Source organism: Dermacentor andersoni, chromosome 5, assembly GCF_023375885.2.
Source record: "Dermacentor andersoni chromosome 5, qqDerAnde1_hic_scaffold, whole genome shotgun sequence".
NCBI classification, from domain to species: Eukaryota; Metazoa; Arthropoda; class Arachnida; order Ixodida; family Ixodidae; genus Dermacentor; species Dermacentor andersoni.
In genome coordinates this window covers 198,810,182-198,828,573 of record NC_092818.1, presented here as the reverse complement: position 1 = coordinate 198,828,573, position 18,392 = coordinate 198,810,182, and the positions used below count along the sequence as shown (strand labels likewise).

The following is an 18,392-nucleotide window of genomic DNA, read 5'->3' as shown; positions in this document are numbered from 1 at the left end:
GAACAATCTGCCCACCATCCTTCAGCAAATCTGCTGTTACCTGATCCTCCCCAGCTGCCTTCCCCCTTTGCATAGCTCCCAAGGCTTTCTTTACTTCTTCCGGCGTTACTTCTGGGATATCGAATTCCTCTAGATTATTCTCTCTTCCATTATCATCGTGGGTGCCACTCGTACTGTATAAATCTCTATAGAACTCCTCAGCCACTTGAACTATCTCATCCATATTAGTAATGATATTGCCGGCTTTGTCTCTTAGCGCATACATCTGATTCTTGCCAATTCCTAGTTTCTTCTTCACTGCTTTTAGGCTTCCTCCGTTCCTGAGAGCTTGTTCAATTCTATCCATGTTATGCTTCCTTATGTCAGCTGTCTTACGCTTGTTGATTAACTTCGAAAGTTCTGCCAGTTCAGAGACCTGGATTGGGAAGAATTGGGGATAAGAGTAAATGGAGAATACCTTAGTAACTTGCGCTTCGCTGATGATATTGCCTTGCTTAGTAACTCAGGGGACCAACTGCAATGCATGCTCACTGATCTGGAGAGGCAGAGCAGAAGGGTGGGACTAAAAATGAATCTGCAGAAAACTAAAGTAATGTTTAACAGTCTCGGAAGGGAACAGCAGTTTACGATAGGTAGCGAGGCACTGGAAGTGGTAAGAGAATACATCTACTTAGGACAGGTAGTGACTGCTGATCCAGATCATGAGAGTGAAATAATCAGAAGAATAAGAATGGGCTGGGGTGCGTTTGGCAGGCATTCGCAGATCATGAACAGCAGGTTGCCATTATCCCTCAAGAGAAAAGTGTATAACAGCTGTGTCTTACCAGTACTCACGTACGGGGCAGAAACCTGGAGGCTTACGAAAAGGGTTCTACTTAAATTGAGGACGACGCAACGAGCTATGGAAAGAAAAATGATAGGTGTAACGTTAAGGGATAAGAAAAGAGCAGATTGGGTGAGGGAACAAACGCGCGTTAATGACATCTTAGTTGAAATCAAGAAAAAGAAATGGGCATGGGCAGGACATGTAATGAGGAGGGAAGATAACCGATGGTCATTAAGGGTTACGGACTGGATTCCGAGGGAAGGGAAGCGTAGCAGGGGGCGACAGAAAGTTAGGTGGGCAGATGAGATTAGGAAGTTTGGAGGATCAACATGGCCACAATTAGTACATGACCGGGGTAGTTGGAGAAGTATGGGAGAGGCCTTTGCCCTGCAGTGGGCGTAATCAGGCTGATGATGATGATGATGATGATGACGGGAAAAACGCCATCCCTGTTGTCTGCTATGCGCTCGACGAGAGCACGACTTTCTCTGCAGGCGCCAATGGAAACCAACACTGCTTGTATTAAATTTTTCGGATTGTTTTCCTCTTTTAAATTTTGTTTTCAAAACCCTACGGCTTCTACATTTTTTGACGTAGTCACAGCATATCTTCAACGCATCTGTTTGAATACTTATCGTTTTCTGTTCAAGGTGCGCAAGTGAGCCCGCCATAGCGCGCAGCTATTTTGTTTCGGCCAAACATAAATGGGCAGCAAAAATGTGACTCGTTCGCTGTTTTTATTAGCACACTATCGCACAGCAAGGCATTCAATACACAACATAATAATGATGAGCTGAGTATCTCATTATTCACTACAAATGGGCGCATTCTGTACTACGACCATGTATGGGCACATCAATGGCAGTGGACGGCACGCAGCATCGCTTCTCACGCACTTGCTTTGCCACTGTTGCAGAAATACAACGTACGGCCGTCAATCCAGCTTTTACGTCATCGTGGCGATAATTTGGACCACCGCCCCGATTTCAGCTGCTACCACGTGACGGACCTGAGGACGACGGACGTAAAAAGGACAGGCGGATCCTGGATTCTTCGCTTTTCGGGCACAGCAGTGGCAGTGGGCGCCACGCAGCATCGCTTCTCACGCACTTGCTTTGCCACTGTTGCAGAAATACAACGTGCGGCCGTCAATCCAGCTGTTACGTCATCGTGGCGATAATTTGGACCACCGCCCCGATTTCAGCTGCTACCACGTGACGGACCTGAGGACGACGGACGTAAAAAGGACAGGCGGATCAAGGTCGATTCAAATAGGTCGCGAAGCTTCGGGCGAAAAGCGGTACAGTGCAGATTGTCATCGACATCAGCATGGGGGGGTTATGGGAGCAGCGATTGAAGCGCGACTAGGTTTGGAGGGAACAAACTTTAGGAAAGAAAAACGCATTTTTTAATTCAAACGAGACACAGTTAGATAGATTCAACGAAAATAAAATTCCTAGTCAATTTTATATATTCGTGACGAGTTAAGAAAATACAAGTTTAATTTTATTATTATTATTAATAAATGCATTTCTTTTCAGCGCCCATCGCTACAGGGGGCGTTGACGCCACTATCACTCGCAATGCAATGCACGTCTTGAAATGGGCAGAAAGGCGCACTCGTATCACCTGTTGAAATACGCCCCCTTCACAGTTTGTGCTTTCTTGCTTGTCGAAGTTTGTCTGAATTTGGTGACGCGGGTAGCTTCATTGCTTCTTAATCTGTTCAGTCAAAAGTAGTAAGTTACGACCGCCAGATAATTGTGTAGTTGTTTTCGTGCGACTGCGCTGGCCGACGGGCTTGGCATCCAACAATAGGATCAGCACTCTACACCTAAAGCTTTCGTCGGCCTCCAAAGAACGTATGTTCTGTGCAGGGATGCGATTTCGACAACCGTACGGCTGGCCTTTTCCTGCATCGCTTTCCACGCTGAAAGCTCGAAACGCCCATCAAGTCGAATGGCGGGGCATTTGAATATATAGCTCCAAAGGAAGAACAACAAAACAAATTTCGCGCCTTCGAAAACAAAATGACGTCACTTCTTCTTTTAACGGACATAACGTCACATTATTTTTTCTTCCGCCGGAAGTGTTCCCACCGCATACAGATGGCGCTAAGCCCCATGGACCGCCGATGGACCGCCATGTTTTGAACGTATGGGCTCCTATGAAAGCTTCGCTACCAGGTATATTTACCTTGGGCGGATCCTGGATTCTTCGCTTTTCGGGCACAGCAGTGGCAGGGGACGCCACGCAGCATCGCTTCTCACGCACTTGCTTTGCCACTGTTGCAGGTTGGTGTTATTTTGCTTCGAACTCGCTCTTAACCTCCTGGCGTTCCCTGCTGCTGCTGTGCCTATAGTTAATCATTGTCCACTGTTATTATGACCGAATGTTTGGCGTGCAATGGAGACATTCGGCCCGATGAAATACCCCTTGTGTGTACAATTTGTAAATATTCATACCATGTTGGTAAATGTTCTGGAATTACTGGGTCTGCTTTTCGCAGTAAAGGCGATTCCTTGAAAAATTCTTGGAAGTGCGCAACATGTCAAACAAATGAAAAAAGGGGCGGTGCCTCATCCAATATGTCTGAAAGCCAAAGACTTGAATGTAAGCTGAACCAACTCAATGCAAATGTATTATCACTTCTTCCACTTGTGGCCAAAGTGGACGCCTTGTCCGAGGCTGTCAAAGGCATCAGTGGCATTGAGGCCACTGTATGACGAAATACTTAAGAAGACTGACAGTCAGGGTACTGAAATTGCGGCCTTGAGGAAGCGTGTTGAACATTTGGAGTCTGAAACTTCTCCAAATGCCTTAGAAGTGAAAGCTCAGTTAAATGAATTGGAGCAGTACAGCCGCCGACAAAACACCGAGATTCACGGTATGCAAAAAGAAGAGAATGAAAACCTTCTTGATAAGATGAACTGTCTGGCACGTACGCTTGAGCTTCCCGAGCTATCAGACTCTGACCTTGATTCCCTTCATCGGCTGCATCCACGTGCTGGTAAAAAACCTGTGGTGATAGCTCGCTTCCGATCTGTCATGTTGAAGGAACGGTGGATGCAAAGTCGCTCCCGTCTTCGGGAGAAAGCACCAGACTTGCGAATTTTTGATAATCTAACTGCGATGAACAAAATGCTTTTATGGCTAGCGCAAACGAAGGGAAAGAAATGAAGTACAGTCGCGATCAATTTGAAGGTGATCGCTCGAGCTGCGACCGGCGAGCCTTCCAAGCAGCATAGCGACCGATTTCGGAACTGCGAAGATAAAAATTGCGCTGCCTTCTTCCCCTTTTACGCTCGTACAGGCTGCAACCGTCACCCCCAAGACTAACTCGACACATTTTTGTGTTTGTTACAGTTTCATGGCAATGATGTGTGCGCGTCCCTGCCTCATGCATACATTGGCTAACAATGACGCCTCTGTGCAATAGCTGATAAGGCAATCAAAATGAATTCGCAGGTTATCTCGTGAAGGGTGACGAAAAGCTGCGAGTTGCCAGACGGGAGTGACACCTGCTCAGGGAACAGCAAAAGAGAGAGAGGGAAGCTATCTGATGTTTCCCTCTTGACTGACGGTGATGACGTAACGTGGCGCTGCTCCTAGTTTCGGTCGCCGCTCGAGCGATCACCTTCATATTGATCGCGACTGTACTGCTTCGTGTGGCAAAAGAATGGTCAAGTTTTTGCACGAAAGAATAGCGGTGACAGTGCCATTCGAATTTGCCAAGAAAGTGACCTCGCGAACATGGTTAACGTTAACGCTTCAGGCATTGTTTGATAAACTTTATTCTTTCCCATGGCGGTTTCATGTTCTAAGTCTTATCTCGATTTCGTTTCTTTTCGTGATTTTGCTTCTGAGGAGAGTAAGCACTCGAAGTTCTTTTCCTTTTATCATTTAAACGCGCAGAGTTTACGGAACAAAGAGGACCAATTAAACACATTCTTCATGTCCTTAGGCTTTGAGTTCGATATTTTGGCCTTTACGGTAACTTGATACACTACCGCTCAAGATGCAATCCAAATCAATGGTTACAAACCTGAATGCTTGAGCAGGTGTAGTAAAAAAGGGTGTGGGGTTGCTTTATACATAAAAAACGCTATTCATTATGAAGTAATGGCTGAACACTGTGCTATGTCGTCCAACTACGAACTCCTTTTTGTCAGATGTAGAACTTTCATAATTGGCGTTGATTATAGGCCTCCCGCTGGGTCTCTGGTTGAATTTTTCCGTCGATTTGAAACATTGCTGGATTCTCTGTCGTCACTGAAAATGCCTGTGGTAATTTTGGGTGACTTTAACATTGACTTGTTGCAACCTGCTAACACATCAGTGAATGATTTTGTCGACCTGTTATCAATGTATGGCTTTTCAAACAATATTGCTCTGCCTACTCGCATCTCTGCATCCAGTGAAACCTTGATTGATTTGTGTCTGACTAATCATGATGAAAGTGACGTGAAAGCGGGAGTGCTTGTAAGTGCAATCAGTGATCATTTATGCTTCATTCCTAAGCGCACCTCTCCACAGGTTACCATAGAAAACTCGACAAAAACTACGCGGATGATAACTAATCGCGCGATAGATAACTTCCGTCAAAATATTGCATCTGTAAACTGGAATGAAATTTTAGATGAAAATAAATCTGATTCAAACCTTTTATACAACAGTTTTCTCGAGAAAATTATTGAAATTTACGAACACTTTTTTCCTTTGGTAACTGTTAGAAAGTTTAAGAAAGCGAGGAAACCCTGGGTTACCTACGACTTAGTCAAGAGAATGAAAGCACGAGATAAGCTCTTCAGCAACTTCCTGAAATATAAGGACGCAGAAATTTTTAAGCAATATAAAAAGGTCAGGAACAGGCTAAATGCCGACATAAAAAAGTCACGTGTTGATTACTACGCTAACAAATTTACGGACATTCTTTATGATCCTAAAAAAACTTGGCGAACTCTAAAGGACCTATTGCGGCACACAAAAAATAGCATTCCCCAGGAACTTACGTACGGCGATAAAGTGCTAAGTGGTAAATCCCTCGCTGAAGTATTCAATCAGCAGTTCTTGTGCTTTGGCTCCTTTGACTCAGAAGTTAGCAACACCTTTAAGGACTATATTAACACCAGTTTGCAAAATACTATACACCTACAGAAATAGCACACATTATTAGCAATTTAAAGAACAGCTCTTCTTGTGGTTATGACGGTATTAAAATAGCACCAATTAAAGCAGTCGCGGATTTATTATGCAATGTTCTTTGTGACATAACAAATATAGTGTTTTCTACAGGCACATTTCCGGATAACATGAAAATTGCTAGGATCGTCATCTTGCATCTATACTGCCAGTTTTTTCTAAAATTATTGAAAAAGCCTTAAATTCTAGAATAACTGGACACATGCAAAAGCATAACCTTATATCCCCGAATCAGTATGGCTTTCAAAGGGGTAAATCCACTGAATCTGCGTTACTTGAAATACGTGATAAAATTGTTGCCAATATAGAAAACCAACAATACACAATAGGCTTATTTTTAGACTTTAATAAAGCATTTGATTCAATTAAACATGACATACTCTTTTCTAAATTACTCTTTTATGGAATTAGAGGCATTGCTTTAGACTTACTGCGTAGCTATCTATCGCACCACTCCCAATTTGTAGGAATCAACAGCATAAAATCAGATTTAGCAGACATTAGGTACGGCGTCCCGCAGGGTTCTATTATAGGTCCTACGATTTTCCTTCTTTATATCAATGATATCGTGGAAATACCAGAAACACCCGATATTGTATTATATGCCGACGATACAAACGTTTTTTTCTCCTCTGGTAACATCTCTACTCTAATTCCTCTTATTAACAACTGGTTAAATTCCCTTTCAGTGTGGCTATCGGCTAATCAGTTGAGCCTAAATGTTAAAAAAACAAAGTATATTGTTTTTACTCCTATCAACAAACCAGTTAAGTTCGCATCTTCTTTAATATTTCAATCGCAACCACTTGAAAGGGTTTCCCAGTACAAGTTCTTGGGTGTACTCTTCCATGAAAATCTACGGTGGACGCATCACGTAAGTTATATTAAACGTAGCATAGCACAATTAATTGGTATGCTCAATAAGCATCGCACGCTGTTACCTTGAAAACTTAAACGTCAGTTACACTTTTCTACTATTCATTCTAGATTCCACTATTGTCTACTTATCTGGGGCGTCACTTCTAAGGCTAACTTGGAAACTCTATTCCGAATGCAGAAAAAGTGTGTTCGTATTGTTCATAACCTATCGATGTACGAACATACCCCTGAGTACTTTCACCAGGAAAGTATTTTGAGTGTCGCTAGTCTATATAAACAAAAGTTATCCGAAAAAGCTTTTTTAGAATTCATAAGTAATCGTGAGAACTTTTTTTCTATATATATTAATACCACAACTAACTACACCTTAAGAGCTAGGAACTTTATTAAGGTAAAAACTAGAACAAACTACGGCAATCGGCTTTTACAGTGGCAGATTCCTAATTTACTTAATGATGAGCATGCTTTATTTGATATCATGCAAGATTCCTCAACCATTTCAATATTCAGAAAGAAATCAAAACTGTATTTTTGTAACAATTGACACCTGTTTTTTGTAATTTATTTTCTGTTTTTCGACTGATATGCAATTTCATGCGTTGCAAGACTTTTTTGTTCCCATTTGGCTTTTGGCCTTCCTGTATCTTTCTGTACGTACTTTATTTCTTCATTTTCATTATTTATACTTATTGTGCTGCATTGATTTATTGTATGTATAATTGTACCATTCGTTTATATAAGTATGTATATGTGTGTATATATGTATACATTTTTTTTTGCACTGTTGTCTGCTGTGCTCGTGGCGCCAGGGGCCTAGTCAGGCGTGTATAGTCTCGCCTTTTGCTCCGGCGCCATGACAATCTTGTATTGTCAAAATTATAATAAACTTCAATTATAATAAACTTCAAACATAATACAGCTTGCTAATGCAAAGAAGGGGTAAGGCGTGCAGACACGGACACGAGAGAAGAGAAGGGGATAACATGAACGCCGACTATCAACTGAAGGAAGCACTGACGCGAAAAAAACAAGAAGACACAAAACTCCTGTGCATGCTCTGGAATGGCGGCACCACGTGTCAATCGGGTAAACGTGCCGGTCCATCTTTCGCAGGCAGTGGCACTCGGTTGACACGTGGTGCTACCGTTCCAGAGCATGCGCAGAGGAGTTTTGTGTCTCTTTTTTTTCGCCACACTGCTTCCTTCAGTTGATAGTCGGCGTTCGTGTTGCCCCCTCCTCTTCTCTCGTGTCCGTGTCTGCACGCCTTACCCGTTCTTTGCATTATAAATCCTTACCAACTAGCTCAGCTTTCTGTCGGTCTATACAGCTTGCTGCAATTTCTCAAGGACAGAAAATGACAACAGAGGCTAGGTTTGTTTGCTGTGCACAACACAACTGTAACAAAGCAATTTTTGTCGCAACATGTATTTATGAACAATAAAAAGATTATCAAGAGCAGCAGATCCACATCTTTCGCATGCCAGTAAAAAACAACTTCCTTTTTTATTTCGTACAACGGGCATACTTGCTAGGGGAAAAAAAGACATGCTATGCATAGGAAATGTTCTGCATAGCTCTCCTTGTGTTCATGTGCCGAAAAATACTTAGCAAATTATATTGAAAATGTCTATATTTCTTCTCTATTTGGTTTTGTTTCACGACACAACATGTAAGACCACAAGAGCTGCATTCAGATCTGTAACATTGCGAACAAAGTACCATTACAAAATTCCTCACGAGAATATTGCAGAGGTTTCTTAAAATTTCTAATGCACTTCGTTTGTTCTATGAACATCTAGGCATAAATGTCACATTTCCAAGACAACAAATAGCACCGATGTATTTTGTCTAGAAACAGGAAATGCAGGAGAAGTATGTGTCAATGTGTGGTTGATCTTCAGTTAAGGCTGGACAAGGCCAAAGTGGTGCACAAAGGTATTATTGAACGCGTAACTTCGAGGCTTCGAGAAATATTTTGAAAAGTAACTCACATCAGCTGCATTCAATGCATCAGGGCAACCTGCTCAGAACAATTCTCTTTTGAATGGTTTTGAAGGCCTTCCTCTAATACGCTGAATGTACATTATGCACTTTCTTTAACAAAACTCATAGGCTCAGCTTCGTGCGCCCTCTTTGAAGCATAGGTCAGGTGCCAGTGCTTTGTGTTACTAGTTTAGTTGTTGGCTAGTGGTCATCCTTCACAAGAAGTTTGATGTCGACACAATAAGGAGGAGAAAGCGTTTCAACTTTCCTAGAACGCTGATTTCTGGCGCAGCATGCTTTCTTTTAAGATTATTCGTAGCTTTGCCGAAAATAGACCTCTCCACCACCCCCACTTCTGCCATATTAATGAAAGTACTAACGTCAAGAGTGTAGACCAACATTAGTACTTGTACAACTTTATTTAAGTAAGTTCACGAAGATTCTAGCATCTCTAGATCCGTGCATGGTAGCTATGTAATAATTTTTAAAGAAGAAGATGCAAGTGTGGGAGCAATGGCTGTCTGCACAAAGACAATAGGTTGCACGATGTTTATGCAAGCATCGAAATGTGCCGAAATATTTTGTAAACCTAGAATACAAAAAAAGAATAAAATATCAGTTAGAAAATCTTTCGTAATTTTCAAGCTTCTGTAGCTTTCTTCTTGCGGCGGACTTTCTCTCACGCTGTTTTTGAGGTCCAGATTGATGTCACTTAGGAGCAGCACAAGCCACGCATAGCCTAACTGCTGCAGCAGGTCTTCACGAAATTTATTAAAGCAAAATATTTCTTATAGTAGGCTGCTGTTTAGCTTATATTTAAGTATAGTGGTCACACCACAGGAGTGCGCGAATACGCCAACCTGCTCCAGAAAACACTACTCGATCTTTTTCCCCTCCTCTTACAATAATGGAGTGCCACCTGGCTCCGAAAGAGTTGGTAGAACTCTAAGCTCATCATCATCATGAGCCTGGTTACGCCCACTGCAGGGCAAAGGCCTCTCCCATACTTCGCCAACTACCACGGTCAAGTACTAATTGTGGCCATGTTGTCCCTGCAAACTTCTTAATCTCGTCCGCCCACCTAACTTTCTGCCGCCCCCGGCTACGCTTCACTTTCCTTGGAATCTAGTCCATAACCCTTAATGACCATCGGTTATCTTCCCTCCTCATTACATGCCCTATCCATGCCCATTTCTTTGTCTTGATTTCAACTAAGATGTCATTGACTCGCGTTTGTTCCCTCACCCAATCTGCTCTCTTCTTATCCCCCCCTTAACGTTACACCCATCATTCTTTCCATTGCTCGTTGCGTCGTCCTCAATTTAAGTAGAACCCTTTTCGTAAGCCTCCAGGATTCTGCCCCGTAGGTGAGTACTGGTAAGAAACAGCTGTTATGCACTTTTCTCTTGAGGGATAATGGCAACCTGCTGTTCATGATCTGAGAATGCCTGCAAAACGCACTCCAGCCCCTAGCCCATCCTTATTATTCTGATTATTTCAGTCTCGTGATCCGAATCCGCGGTCGCTACCTGCCCTAAGTAGATGTATTCCCTTACCACTTCCAGTGCTTCGCTACCTATCGTAAACTGCTGTTGTCGTCCGAGACTGTTAAACATTACTTTAGTTTTCTGCAGATTAATTTTTAGACCCACCCTTCTGCTTTGCCTCTCCAGGTCAGTGAGCATGCATGGCAATTGGTCCCCTGAGTTACTAAGCAAGGCAATATCATCAGCGAATATCAATGGTACATGGTACATCAACTACTCTAGTGCGTTCCCCGTAGTAATGTTTCGGCAGCTCTTTAACATTGCTGACTTGCAATATATTTGTGTATCATTCCTCAGTCGGTTGATGACGCCTGTGGTATCTGGTGGGTATATTTTTCACTTTTGGCCTCGCTGTGGGGATGTAGAACCTCTACGGACAGATACATCATTATAATATCTTGTTAAGCTAGTTGGAAAACTTTATCCGAAGTTGCACGTTGTGCAAAATGCAAAGGCACACTAAACACTGGCACGCAATACAAGCGCCGCATCCTGTCTATGCTCGAGTGCCATGTGCTATTGTAAAGCGAATTCCATTGAAGACAAATGCGTGCCATGTGACATCGTTTCACATATATGGAAACGCTGCATGAAGAGCACGTTTATTATCAAATTTCTAGTGCATGTGAGAAAAAAAACTATTTTCATAAAATAGTATACTTTCAATCCATGCACTGGAGGTATAAAGGTTACAAGCAAGGATAAAGTGCCTCAGAAAGGCTGGCCAACGTTTCGATAGGAGGACCTATCTTCGTCAAAGTCTTAAAGGGTTAGTAGAGTGACGTCACGTGCGGTTGTTGTCGGTGGCGGCTGGTTGTAAAGGGAGAGACTTCCAAGAGAATGCCGCGCTGTCGCCTGGTGTCTCTAAGCGTGGTTCCTAAGACGAGGGGACAAGAGTGGGAGAGTGGGAAGGCGGGGAGAAAAAAGAAAAAACGGAAAAAGGACACCAAGAGGGGAAAAGAAAAAGGAAAGAAAAAGGAAAGAAAAGGGAAAGAAAAAGAACGGCATGGGAGGGTATTGGGGAAGGGAGAGGTTAGGGAGCATTCAGGGGTGTCGTTGCCGAAAAAGGTGTCCTGGCGTCTGGAACATTGGAATGTGTTGGTAAGGGTCTTTCAAGAAAATATAATAAAGAACGGACGGGGAAAAAAAAGGGGGGGGACCGGAACCGGAATAACAAATGGGAGGGTGACATGAGTAAAAGCGGGCGGGGGCAGGTGTACATGGGAAAAGGGGTCGTACAGTTGATATAAACGTAAAAACATGAAAGCGTATATTAAATTGAGTAGTAGGCAGGGAAAATTGGAAATTGAGGGATAGGTGAGGTTAAGGAATTAAGGTTAGCTGGTGGCGAAATGTGTTTTGCGCCTTGGTTGACATGAGAATTTCATATTTATGTTACAGGTTTTAAAGATTCAAAGTTGCCATGTGCCAAATTAATTCCCGTCGGGTGTAGGCATTTAAACTTGTGCAGGAGGTATGTTTCCGTATACAGTAAACTTTCAGTTGCACGAACGTCGGTTTAACGAATATTTCAGAATAACGAACTTCTAGAAAATCCCCGGCAGTTTTCCTATGCATTCAATGCAAAAATCTTTCAGTTAAACGAATTTCTGAAAAGCGAATATTTCAGTTGAACGAACTTGATCAGTGGACCCGGGCTCATTTTTGAAATCAGCTCAACGAAGTTTTGCGCTCTGCAGCGCTGGCGCAGCCGACGCCCGCCGCCTCCAAATCGCCCCTCCAGCGGCTACGTGCAGAGTGACCGTGAGCTGGTTACCTGTGCTGAGCTATCAGATCTGGAAATTGATTCCAGTGTTACAGTCCCGAAGAAGAAGAGTGTGACGAGGAGGATGCACTGGCAGAGGCAGATTCAAATCCTGTAATTCTAGCCGAGACTGTAGGCTACTTTGTAAAGTTGCGAGACTTCGTGTCTCAGCAACAGTCTGTGCCAGAGGAAGTGCACAAATACATCGACTCTCCGGACAGTTTTGTTACCTCTTGCGCTGTAAGAGCACCAGTGCAAATGAAAATTAGATTCTTTTTTCGAAATGAGATATGCAGCAACGTAACTGTTACGCACTTCGTATATATTCATGTACATAACTAGATAAATCTTATTTCACATTTTTGACTCGATGTCTGCTGTGACCTATGCTGTTCCATATTCTAGTGAATATTCAGTTTGGCGAACTTTCAGTTAAGTGAACTATTTTCTTGGGTCCCTAGAAGTTCACTCAAGTGAGAGTTCACTGTATTTCCTCTCGCGAAATGAACGGGAATTTGTTTGAAGTATATACAGCCTTGCTTTGTCGAACATATGACCATGTTCATTGAAGTGGCTGGCTACTGCTTGAGGTAAATTGTGTTTTGTAGCTGCGCGATGACAGCTGAGTCTTGTACGAATTTGTTGTGCAGTCTCGCCTATGTATTGTTTGCTACAAGCGGCACATTCTAGACAGTAGACTACGTTGCTTGATGTGTAGGTGAAACTCGAAGTTACCTTGCGCGAGTAATTGGACGCCGTACTTTTTACTGTAGTAGTAGATTGAATATGTCTGCATGTAGAGCACCTGGGCTGGCCACAGGGACCGGTTCCCAACTTCATCTTTGTCCTTAGTTTGAAATTTACAAGAATATCCTTGAAATTAGTGTTGCGTCTGTAGGCTACTCTGGGCGGGTCGGGAAAAATCTTATTCATTTTCTGGTTGCTGGAGAGAATTGGGTAGTATTTGCTGAGGATGTTGTTCACGTTTGGGAATGCGTTTGAGAATTTAGTAGTAAGAAGAGGCGTTGTTGTTCTTGTGAGCCTAGGGCGGGGCTTGAGGACCTCGGCTCGATCAAGTTTGGTTGCATCAGTGTAGGCTTTATGAAGGGCACTGTTGGGTGGTTCCTGTTCGACAGGATTTCTTTAAGGTGATCGAGTCTGTCTATGTAGTCTTGGTTTTCAACACATATACGACGTAGTCGTGTGGCTTGGCCTTTAAAGATGCCTTGTTTGCAATGTCTGCGATGTCTACAACATTAGACTGGTTTAATTTTGTGGAAGCTTCCGCCACGACTGGTATTTCTAGACTCGAGGTCCCACTTGTTGGCGTGAGGTGGCTCTTTGCATGAAAGGTTATTTTTTTATTAAAGTTTGCTTTTTCCTTTGTTTTTGAACCAATTTTCTAGACTGCTTTTCGTCGTAATGCTCTAAATCTTTCTTCTCATCCGGTGTCAGAGCCATGTTCTGAAGTCTCTTTCTAAAACTTTCGAGTTGTTCTTCGCAGTGTTTCTTGAGGATATTCAAAAGTTAAAGTGAGGCATTGGTCAATGTTGTTTTCCAATTTACACGAAGATGTGGTAGGAGGGTTCCTAGAGCTGGTATAGCCTTCAGTGTTAGACATTTAGGGATTGTATTGTTCTCTGTGCAGAGTATGTACGTTTTCAGATGGGAGGTGTAGCTCGCACGTTTTTTGGTAAGTTTTCTAACCTGCAGGAATTCGGTGCTCCATGGCGAGTTATTGGCCTACGATGACTCATTTATTTGTCTTTTTGCGGGTAGATCTGCGTGGGGTATGTTTCTGTTTGGTTGGTTCCTTGCCGTTTGTATCGCTTGATTACAGCTCGGTTTATGTATGACTGCGCGTGTGCAATCGGGCGTGTGGGTGTCTGTGTGAACGCTTCGGTAGTGGATTTTCTGTTGTCTGCAATAGTTGTGTCTGTTTGCACTGCGATTGATGTCGTTTTTGGAATAGTGTTTGTCTTGTGGCTCGTTTCACATTCCGCTGTCTGTGTTCCGAGTGTTCTTGAGGTTAAAAAAAATTATATTATTGTTTTTTTTTAAGTGCCAAAACCACGATCTGATTATTAGGCACACCGTAGTGGGGGACTCCCTAAATTTGGACCACCTGGGGTTCTTTAACGTGCACCTAAATCTAAGTGCACGGGTGTTTTCGCATTTCGCCCCCATCGAAATGCGGCCGCCGTGGCCGGGATTCGATCCCGCGACCTTGTGCTTAGCAGCCCAACACCATAGCCAATAAGTAACCACGGCGGTTGTGTTCTTGAGGTGACTGTTTCACTTGTTCAGTGGCTTGTTGCACATTCCGCTGTCTCTGTTCCGAGTGTCCCTGTGGTAACTGTCGCAGTCGTGTTGTTTGAAGCGGCACGGTCGGCAGAGCCGGTGGGGGTGGTACTTGAGGTAGACTTAAAGGGCGTTTTTCTGTATTTGTCCTTAAAACGGATTTGATTGTGTTGAGAAACTAGCTCTATTCCTCTGCGGTTTAAGTGGAAACCGTCCCAAGCTAGGTGCTCGTGTGGTGCTTCGTGTATTTCTGCGTGGTGCATCGTGTCAACGTTCTTGTGGAAGTGTTCTAATTTGAAAATTAATGAGTTGAGTTTATTGGTTTCCTCATTGCGCTTCATGAGTGCGTTAGTTTGGTGGATTAGTGGGCGGTGTTTTTCTTTCTTTTTTTTTTTGTATGCGGGGAGCGGCAGTTGTTACGGTTATGTGTGGGTTTGGGCGAGCGGCTTGAATTGTTCTTATTACTACATTCATAGACTCGATCGCTTCCGCGGCGCTTTGTGTATTGAAGTTGTTTGTGCCTACATTGATAATGAAGTGTGGGATGTCAACTTGCGTATCACAAACTAGCGGAAGAATAACTGATGTTTGCGCTCCACTCAGGTACCTTATGTACGGCGCGTGTGGGCTTGGCGGAAAGTGTTGATTCAAGTATCTGTACTGTCTGTCTCCAAGGACTGCCACATGGGCAAAGGATAACAAGGGGCACTTACCCTGCTCCGTCATCGTCAGCCGACATGGGAATCCAAAATCAAGAAAGGGGCTGGTAGATGGAATAGCACACTGTGGTACAGAGGTTATAAACAGGGATAAAGTGCAGGTCTGTTCTACAGGCTCAGCTCTGCAGATCCTGTACGTTAGTTCTGACTGTGTTTGATTGCAGGATTTAAAGTTGAAACATGCCTCAAGAATTTAATAGGCAAAGTTCAACGTTTTAGTGCTGCTATATATTCATGTAACATGTTAAGCATTGCTGGTTTATCAATAGCTTCCAAGAGCTAGTTTTCTTGATTGACGAAAGTTCGTGATTTAACTTGTTAAGGATTAGGTAATTGAGCGTTTTATTTGCCTTGGCTTCATTTTTCTGCAAAATACCCGTGGGAGCAAAACTAACTTCCTGTAGTTTAAAGCTCAGCTCGCTGGGCCACTGAGCATCGGAATTTTCGCTTCGGAAGAATTTCTGCTGTAAAGGGACGAACCAAAGTTAAGGCGAACGCGGCGGCGCGCGGCAAGAACGCCGCGTCGTATGCTGTAGCGCCAAGCACGGCGCGACTTTTTACGAACGTGAATTCGCTCATTGTCAGCGAAAATTGTTCGGCTTTTTAGTTTAGCCTATAATCGCGAACATCGCGCAGCGCAGATGAGCAAGCGATAAAGTGACAAGCACGCGGTTTCTTGGCGCACGCGGAGCAAATTTCGCTGCGTAACGTCGCACGGCACACGGCGCTGCAGCAAGCAACGTGGAAAAGGAGCCCGCTGTGCCCTATCAAGTGGTTTTTCTACGAAACTAATGAACTACAGAAGCACATATTGGCTACCACTACTAACTTGTTTTCCATACCTTCCTCAATCCACCCTTCCACTCCAACAACAGCGTTGTTCTGGCCGGGTCGGCGTATTCCGTTTCCTCGAAGTGGTCCGAGCACAGCCGCCGTGTATCTGCATCCATGTCGGCCCCACCATGACTTTGGCGTAATTTCACCGTATGCCACATCTGAAAAATGGGCAAAATACCTCGTGCTATGACCACTCCGTGGCCATGACTAAAGAACAGCTAAAAGCGAAACCAAAGCACGAAGAAGCGACGGAAAAATTCAGCCCTTCCAGGTACAGGTTGAAAAGTTAAGCGCACCTTGGTCGTCGCGCAGGTAACTCGAACTTCTTGTTGCAATTTAAAACACAAACAGTTACTGCTAGGTGATTGATTTCTTCTCGGTTTCTGACGTGTTCATTGACATTCAAAGGTGGTACTGTCACAACAAAAAACTTGTCACTGGAATGCTCTCCAGCGTAACCAGTTTGTGCAGCAGGCATTCAAATACATTCGCCAAATATAAATTGAAAGTTTTCTACTCGTGAAAGAAATGAAGAGCAACCGCTAACATATACCAAAGCGAAATTTCCGTCTGCACGTCAGCTACAGCATCAATTGGCCCATGTGCATATGTCAACAAGTAGCTTCAGTTTCTTACAACACCGCAAAACAAATTCGCCGCCCCAAACCAAAAAAGATGTTCACTTAAAAACAACCACGGAAGATATTTCCTTTCCTCCTATGGCTGTTTTGATAAGGATAGCACGTGTGTCTTCATAACGACTGCAGAAGAAGTGTGCTCACCTCTCGTCCACGGGGAAACAAAAATTTCCGTCTGCCATTCCCATCGCCACACCACACAGCCGGGCCTTGTGCTCTCTCCTCAGTTTTTCCGACATTGCCGGAACGTTCGCGGGCACGGAAGGCTTTTCAACCACAGAGCATCCGAAAAACGGCGCACGCGGATGGAAAGCGGCGGGAGCGCACGAATCAGCCGATAAGAGCGAAAGCGCCGCGCGTTGGCGCAATAAATAAAGCGACTGAATAAAGATATAGGGCGCCGAAAAATAGCCGCATTTTATTTGCTCGCATGATTGCATCACTTTATCGATATGTAGGTTGAAAAGTGAGAACCACGTATGTAAAAGTTATTTACTTTTCATTTGTCTACCGGTGTAATGGCGACGCTTTATTGTCGGTACCGAAACTAACCTCACTGTCCACACACTGGTTTGACGCGCTAATCGGTCGTATCCCTTTCTTTTTCTCTCTTTCTGGACGCCTGCGGCATGTCTGCAAGAAACTCTATACAGTGAAGTTATACCATCGTGATACTGCAACAGCTACCTGCTGCTAAAAGCTACAGGGCCCGTACTCGCCAACCTTCTTTTCCGCGTAATAGCGTGCCCTGATAGGCCAGCGTTACCAATGAATATATATGGTAACCTCTGTGATAACAATAATGTTGCCGCAGCAAATGGCGAACCACGGGCGGCCATTTCGTAAGAGCAGTTCTTTTTTTAAAATAAAATTCTGGGATTTTACGTGTCAGAACAGCGATATGATTATGAGGCACGCCGTATAGTGGGCGACTCCGGATTGATTTTGACCACCTGGAGTTCTTAAACGTGCACGCAATGCACGGTACACGGGCGTTTCGCGACAATGGGTTTCATATATCGGCGGCTTGATTTTTCCCGCGGCATGTCCTTCTATAGAAATCTAGATGGAGAAACTGCCGCGCTGCAATGAAATGCAGTGCGCTTATATTTCATGTCACGTTCGAACAGCCCGGGTGATTCAACTTAATCCTATGCCCTCCATCGACTATAGGGCGCCACGTATTTCTGGCACATAACTCACAAACAAGACGAGAGTTCGACGAAATGCCGTCCGGCCAGATAAAGTCATTGCTAGGAAAAAAGCAGCACTGGTTGTAGTCAAAACAAATAATTACACGCAGAATCTCCTGTCGTAGTTATCGAAATCATGCGTAAGAATCTGCTACTAACCACCTGCTGTTTCGCCGTCTTATGCTGCTGTGTTTGGTATAATTGCCAGAAACACCTCGAAAAAATCGTCAAATGGAGAAGCGTCGTTACAACATCCAAATGTTAACTGAGACCAGCTTGCACGAGACGACGAATCGGGTGAGGCGAGTAGTAACAACGTTCAGGCATGTTATATGATGGTGCGTTTGGATGATGCCGCTGTTTCGTGGAAGATGAGCCCTGGGCGATGCACGTTGTAGTACGTGACGTAATTGAACAGTGTCACGCTTGGTAGACCTCCTACGTGGTCGATGACGCTGCCTGCTCTCGATGCGAACCATTATCAACCGTACTCCGGCGGCGG

The 18,392-nt window shown here is 43.8% G+C and overlaps 1 long non-coding RNA gene across 1 annotated transcript in view; it reads right to left on the bottom strand.

The window, feature by feature from the left end:
- Nucleotides 1-16,951, bottom strand: part of LOC140218429 (uncharacterized) — a 65,233-nt gene extending 48,282 nt beyond the window's left edge. Inside the window, exons 1-2 of the long non-coding RNA XR_011894683.1 lie at nucleotides 16,842-16,951; nucleotides 16,065-16,217 (exon numbers count right to left, since the gene is read on the bottom strand). This is a non-coding gene — a long non-coding RNA (uncharacterized lncRNA). The remainder of the gene's footprint in view (nucleotides 1-16,064; nucleotides 16,218-16,841) is intronic.
- Between the last annotated feature and the right edge of the window lie 1,441 nt (nucleotides 16,952-18,392).